The sequence below is a fragment of the Tachyglossus aculeatus genome, chromosome X1 (assembly GCF_015852505.1).
Source record: "Tachyglossus aculeatus isolate mTacAcu1 chromosome X1, mTacAcu1.pri, whole genome shotgun sequence".
Taxonomy (NCBI): Eukaryota; Metazoa; Chordata; class Mammalia; order Monotremata; family Tachyglossidae; genus Tachyglossus; species Tachyglossus aculeatus.
In genome coordinates, this window is record NC_052101.1 from 105,806,210 (window position 1) to 105,812,206 (window position 5,997).

The 5,997-nt window shown below is 40.8% G+C and overlaps 1 non-coding gene across 1 annotated transcript; it reads left to right on the forward strand.

Moving 5' to 3' along the window:
- Nucleotides 1–1,488: 1,488 nt before the first annotated feature.
- LOC119920584 lies at nt 1,489–1,624 on the forward strand. The gene has a single exon (XR_005448317.1). It is a non-coding gene; the product is annotated as a small nucleolar RNA SNORA7 (small nucleolar RNA).
- The last annotated feature ends 4,373 nt before the right edge of the window (nt 1,625–5,997 follow it).

Here is a 5,997-nt window from a genome sequence, read left to right on the forward strand (position 1 = left end):
CATCCTTTCACCAGTGCTTGGTACAGTGCTCAAAACATAGAGAGTATTCAATAAATACTGTTACAAATAAGTACAATTACAACCTTTCCCTACTAAGCCTGCATTTCCCCTACTTCCTCTCCCTTTTGCATTTATCAATTTATCTATCAACTCTGTCATACTGTACTCTCCCAAGCGCCTAGAACAGTGCTCTGCACCCAGTAAGTGCTCAATAAACGATTGAATGATTGCATCACCCATGCACTTAGATTTGTTCACTTTATTCACCCCACTGTCAGCCCCTCAGCATCTATGTACCTATCCATAATTTATTTTAATGCCTGTCTCTCCCTCTAGACTGTAAACTCCTTGTGGGCAGTGAACATAGCTACCAACTCCATTATATTGTACTCTCCCAAGCACTTAATCCACTGCTCTGCATGTGGTGAGTGCTCAATAAATGACTGATTGATATGGTATTTATGAATATTCAATTATTTACTTTTGTTTTTATTATTGGTATCTATGTGTTTAGTCTTTTACCTATTTTAATCTTATCAATTCACATTTGGGTGGCTCCTTGATTGGGTTGTAAGCACTTTGAGGGAAGTGATAGTTCCTTTAATTGCTGTGTGTGCTTTGCATACACTAGAGGGTCGAAAATTCTGTTGGCAATGAGGATGATGATAATGGTAATCATGAATATTTTATTTGACTACTCAGATTAATTTTTTAAGGAAGACCCTTTATAAATCCAGGGTATTGACTTTTTTTATTTACCTTTCCCAGGGAACATCACATGGGAAAACAGAGCAGCTAACTCTTAAGCTAAATCATATCAGTGTTGGAGAGTGTGTCCTGCTCTAGGGAAGGAAGGTTAGTTCCAGATTTCTAAAGGACCATTAGGGCTGATTTCTGGGATCTTGAAGCAAGTATCTTAAGGTCTTAGAGAAGCTAAAGTAGGATAGTACTGTGTTTTGGGGTGACTGAGACAATATGTAAGAGGGCCAAAGTAAGTAAACGAATGATCAGGATATTGTTGGGCTGATATTTTGGGGTCAACTTGCTTTGTGGCTAAGTTTAAAGGTATTGTTATTGCTGTCAAATATTTCTCTATCTCAACTCTCAGGTTCTCTGAGAATCAGAGGACCTGTTCTAATTCCAGCTCCTCCAGTTGTCTGCTATGTGATCTTGGGCAAGTCACTTAACTTCTCTGTGCCTCTGTTACCTCCAGCTATAAAATGGGGATTAAGACTGTTAGTCTTATGTGGGACAGAGACTGTGTCCAACCCTATTATGTTGTATCTACCCAGCACTTAGTACAGAGCCTGGCACAGAATAAGCATTTAACTAAATACAATAAAAAAGCCTACCCAATAAGGTGGTGGTCTCATCGATGTATCCTCTCTTCAAATATAATACTGAATTTTAAAAAATTCTGTAAACGGATTCAGTCTTAAGGAGAAGATCCTTGAATCACTTGTTTAGCAGCCCTTATAACCTGATGAACATCTCAAGGTCACACCTGGAGAGTTTCCAGTACTCTACCAGTCTTGACTACAGGAGAGAGAGTCAAGCAGAGGCATACCAATTCCATTCCTAGCTGTGGCAGTTGCTAGTGATTGGAAGGCAATCTGCTACAAGTCAAAACTCACCCGTGCTGGGCAGCAGCAGCATGGGAGAGAGTCGAGGGCAGAGACTCAAGTTCACTGCGTGGAAGAGGGCAATGGTAAACCACTTCCATATTTTCACCAAGAAAACTCTATGGATACACTACCAGAACAATTTGCAGATGGAGCATTCTGGGAGAGATGCTTCCATGGCATTGCAATCGGTTGAGCAAGACTCAACAGCATAAGACAACAACAATAACCTGATGGCAGTACTCTAGAATGTCCAAATTCACAAGACGACATTCTGATGAATGTCAACCACCTTCAAATGTTCAAGGTATATACCAGCTTCCACCTTGCAAAAGCTAAACACAACCAAGGATCTACAAGGCATCTTGCTACCTAGACAACACATTGTACCAAAGGGACAACAAGAAGTGGAGAGGAAGAAAACCAAATCAATAGACCAGTATATTCTATGAGAGACTTACAGAATATGGCAGTGACACTCTGAATCACAGGAAAATAATTATGGTTCATTATATCACAACCTTTTTATTTTTAGAACTCTATCATTGGGCAAAAAATGGAGAACACTTTTCACAGGCGAATGTTATTTCAGCTGAAATGTCATTAATATTCTAGTAGATTCAGATAGAAACAGAATCACTATAATTAACCTGTAAGCAGCAGCATGTCCCAGTGGAAAGAACACAGGACTGGGAATCAGGGGACCTGGGTTCTAATTCTAACTCTACCACTTGCCTGTTGTGTGATCTTGGGCAAGTCATTTATGCTCTCCACGCCTCACTTTCTTCATCTGTTGAATGGGGATTAAATAGCTATATTCTCTTCCCTTTAGACTGTAAGTCCTATGCGGGATAGGGACTTTGTCCAATCTGGTTATCCTGTATCTATCCCGGTTCTTAGAGCAATGCTAGGCACATAGTAAATACTTAAATACCACAATTATTATTATCTACCTGAGAGTGATTAATAACAATGCTTCCCTGCTTCTCCACGGAAAATGCCAGGGGAAGCAAACCCCTGGAAGAAATGCAAAAATGTCACATTACCAACCCTCCAAATTTTAAATTGCAATAAGTTATAATTTTTTACTACCACTTCTGAATGGTTTTATAAATTTAATGGTATTTGTTAAGCACTTACAATGCGCCATTCACTGTATTAAGTGCCAAAGTCAATACAAGACAATCAGGTTGGACAGTCTCTGTCTCACATGGGGCTCACAGTCTCAATCCCCATTTTACAGATGAAGTAACTGAGGGACAGAGAAGTTAAATGACTTGGCGGAGTGGCGGAGTCAGGATTGGAACCCAGGCCCTCTGAACTCCCAGGTCTGGAATGTAGGGAAGTTTGAAAAATAGGATAAAAAGACAGCTAAGCACAGGGTTCCCAACTTTTTACAAATAGTATGAATCAACGTGACAATTTCAAACACTTTTACTGACAGATTAAAAGTAGTAGAGAGCAGGAGTTGGGAGTGGTAGTGTTCTACTTGTTTGTAAAAATCATTCAGTAGTCAGCAACCTACCTCCATGAAAGATCAGGAACATGTTTCAGTCCTGTTGGAGAATGAGGCTCAGTCCAGAGGTAAACAAACTCCACACACAGTCATCTTTTGTTAGGGGCAAGCACATTGTCCTTCCAGCTCTTCTCCCTCCTCCTCTGCAACCCCACCCCCTCAAATCCACAGCCTGGAGTTTCAGAAGGAGAGAGGGAGCTGCTAGTTGCCAGGAGCAGTTTTCTTGAGCCTCTCCCACTTCCATTTGGCCGCCTCACCCCAGGAACTTAGCCCCAGCCAGGTTATTTACCAGCCCAACCAGATGATATTTATGGCCCTGGGCTCAGTAGTAAGGAGAGGCACATCAATGGAACCCTAGGCTATGGAGCCAGCCATGTACCTCTTACCGACTGCCCCTTTCTCCTCCAAACTTAACAATCATGAAAACCTGATGGGAGTAGGATGGCATGTGGAAGGAGGGTGGGGAGCCTGGGGGACAGTTTCCACTCTGCTGACTGTACTCCCATTCAGGCCACTCTTTCTCCCACCTCCACTCCCTATATGTTTATGGGTGTTATGGGCATCCAACACTAGCTTATTTAAACAAGACTGGCAACCCTGTCTAAGCAGCATCAGGTAGAAGCAGAAGCAGCATAGTGTAGTGGAGAAGCACGGGCCTGGGTGTCAGAAGGCCAACGGTTCTATTCCTGGCTCCACCACTTGTCTGCTGTGTGACCTTGGGTGAGTCACTTCACTTCTCAGGTCCTCAGTTACCTCATCTGTAAAATGGGGATTGAGATTGTGAGCCCCATGTGGGGCAGGGACTATGTCCAACCCAATTTGCTCCAGTGCTTAGTACAGTGCCTGGCACAAAGTAAGTGCTTAAACACCACAATTATTATCATTCAATCATATTTATTAAATGCTAATGGTGTGCAGCTCACTAAGTGCTTATTATTATTGTTAATGATGGTTACTATTGTTTTTGTTGAGGTGAAAAAGCTCTGTTCCATAGCAGATGGAAGAAACTTTTTCTAATCACAATACATTTCCTCATCTATTCTACCTCAAAATTCCTGATACATAATCAATTTCAGTCTTTGAAATATCAAGTGTGCTGCTATTGCCTTTGGGGTGGAAGTAACATTTAAAGTCGACATTTTAGTTGCCATAATGATGCAAAAAAACTTGGCAGCCTCAAGGACACATGAGTAGCAGATTTTTTTTAATACCCACATTTCTCTAATTACAAAAAACCAGGGAAAAATATTAATATCCTAGGCATATGCAGGAATTTAAATTATCTTTTGCAATATGTTGTGATTTTACATGTTGCAAAACATTGTTATTTATACCAGATAGATCATCATGCATCCTCAGAAACTTTGGGTTTACTACCTAGGATGCTTCATTGAAAGTTTGTCTTTATGAGAAGTTGGATATGGTCTTGAAGGCGTGAAATTATCAGTATGTTCAATGGTCCTTGGACTCGGAGGACTCCTGCGTGCATAATCACTGCTGTTGGTTGCAAAGAGATAATGTGACCACTAGAAGTCAGAGAGAGACATGTGCTTTCCCTTTCTTAATTGCATTCATTGAAATGAAATTAGGTTTAGGAAAGATCAAGAGACATCTCACCCAATGAGTGTTTATGCCCATAGCAAGCAAGCAATACAACAGTTTTTTGGGTTTATTTTAAATAATCTAAATGGAAATCACCTGCTGCTTGATGGTGCTGTTTCATGCCAAAAAAGGGGTAATCAAAGATGACATTGCTGATGGTGAGATTCTATCCACGTAAGGAGAGTGTCTATGAGAGCAATCTCTTCTATGCTGCACATTTTCAGATCCCTTGCCCGTTCATAAGTAGGCTAGCACAGGCTGTTCTTTCCCTCTGATGAAATAAACGTTGGCTGGCCTATTGTTGAACCTCTCACCGTACAAATACATTGACATAGCTTTATTACTAATCTATAATTGAACAGACCATTCTGGATAATTTTGGTAAAAATGTTGTATCCAACTTTGGTTCAGGAAGCAATGCCCCATTTCTGCACACAGTAAGTGCTCAAGAAATATCATTAATTGATTGATTCATTATAACGCTGTTTCAATGGGAATAGTGGTTCCGACTTGCTAGGCTTGACTTAAAAGGCTGTGATCTAAGTCCAGCATATCCTGTAACACCACATTTGAGGTTTCCCTTCCCCACAGCACCTGTATATATGTATATATGTTTGTACATATTTATAACTCTATTTATTTTACCTGTACATATCTATTCTATTTATTTTATTAGTATGTTTGGTTTTGTTCTCTGTCTCCCCCTTTTAGACTGTGAGCCCACTGTTGGGTAGGGACTGCCTCTATATGTTGCCAACTTGTACTTCCCAAGCGCTTAGTACAGTGCTTTGCACACAGTAAGCGCTCAATAAATACGATTGAATCATTAAAATATTTCTGCTGCACATTTCGTTTATGATTATCTCACTTTAGCTCACTGTACGGCAGCTGTGTAGGTATAATGTTACCATCCGTTCTCCTCGCATCACTGTCCAGCAGAGATGTGATGCAATGAACACTGCCTTGACCTTGGCCGTCTGACGACATTCAAGTACCACGTTGTTTGCGCTCTCCTTGATTACGTTATTTATGGCAGCCCAGGTCCCACAGTCGCAAAGGTTGTACGGTAAAATCTCTTTTGTTCAGCTTCAGTTTTTTCTGAATCTTGATGACATGTTGGTGCCACACTCTGATGTTTAGCCTTCCAAAGGACACAGCAGCTTTCTTGGTTTGACTCTCTACCTTCTTGTAGAAAATCCTTGCTCTATCGTTAGGCAGATAAGAATTCAGTGGCAACATTCAACACTGTCATCAATG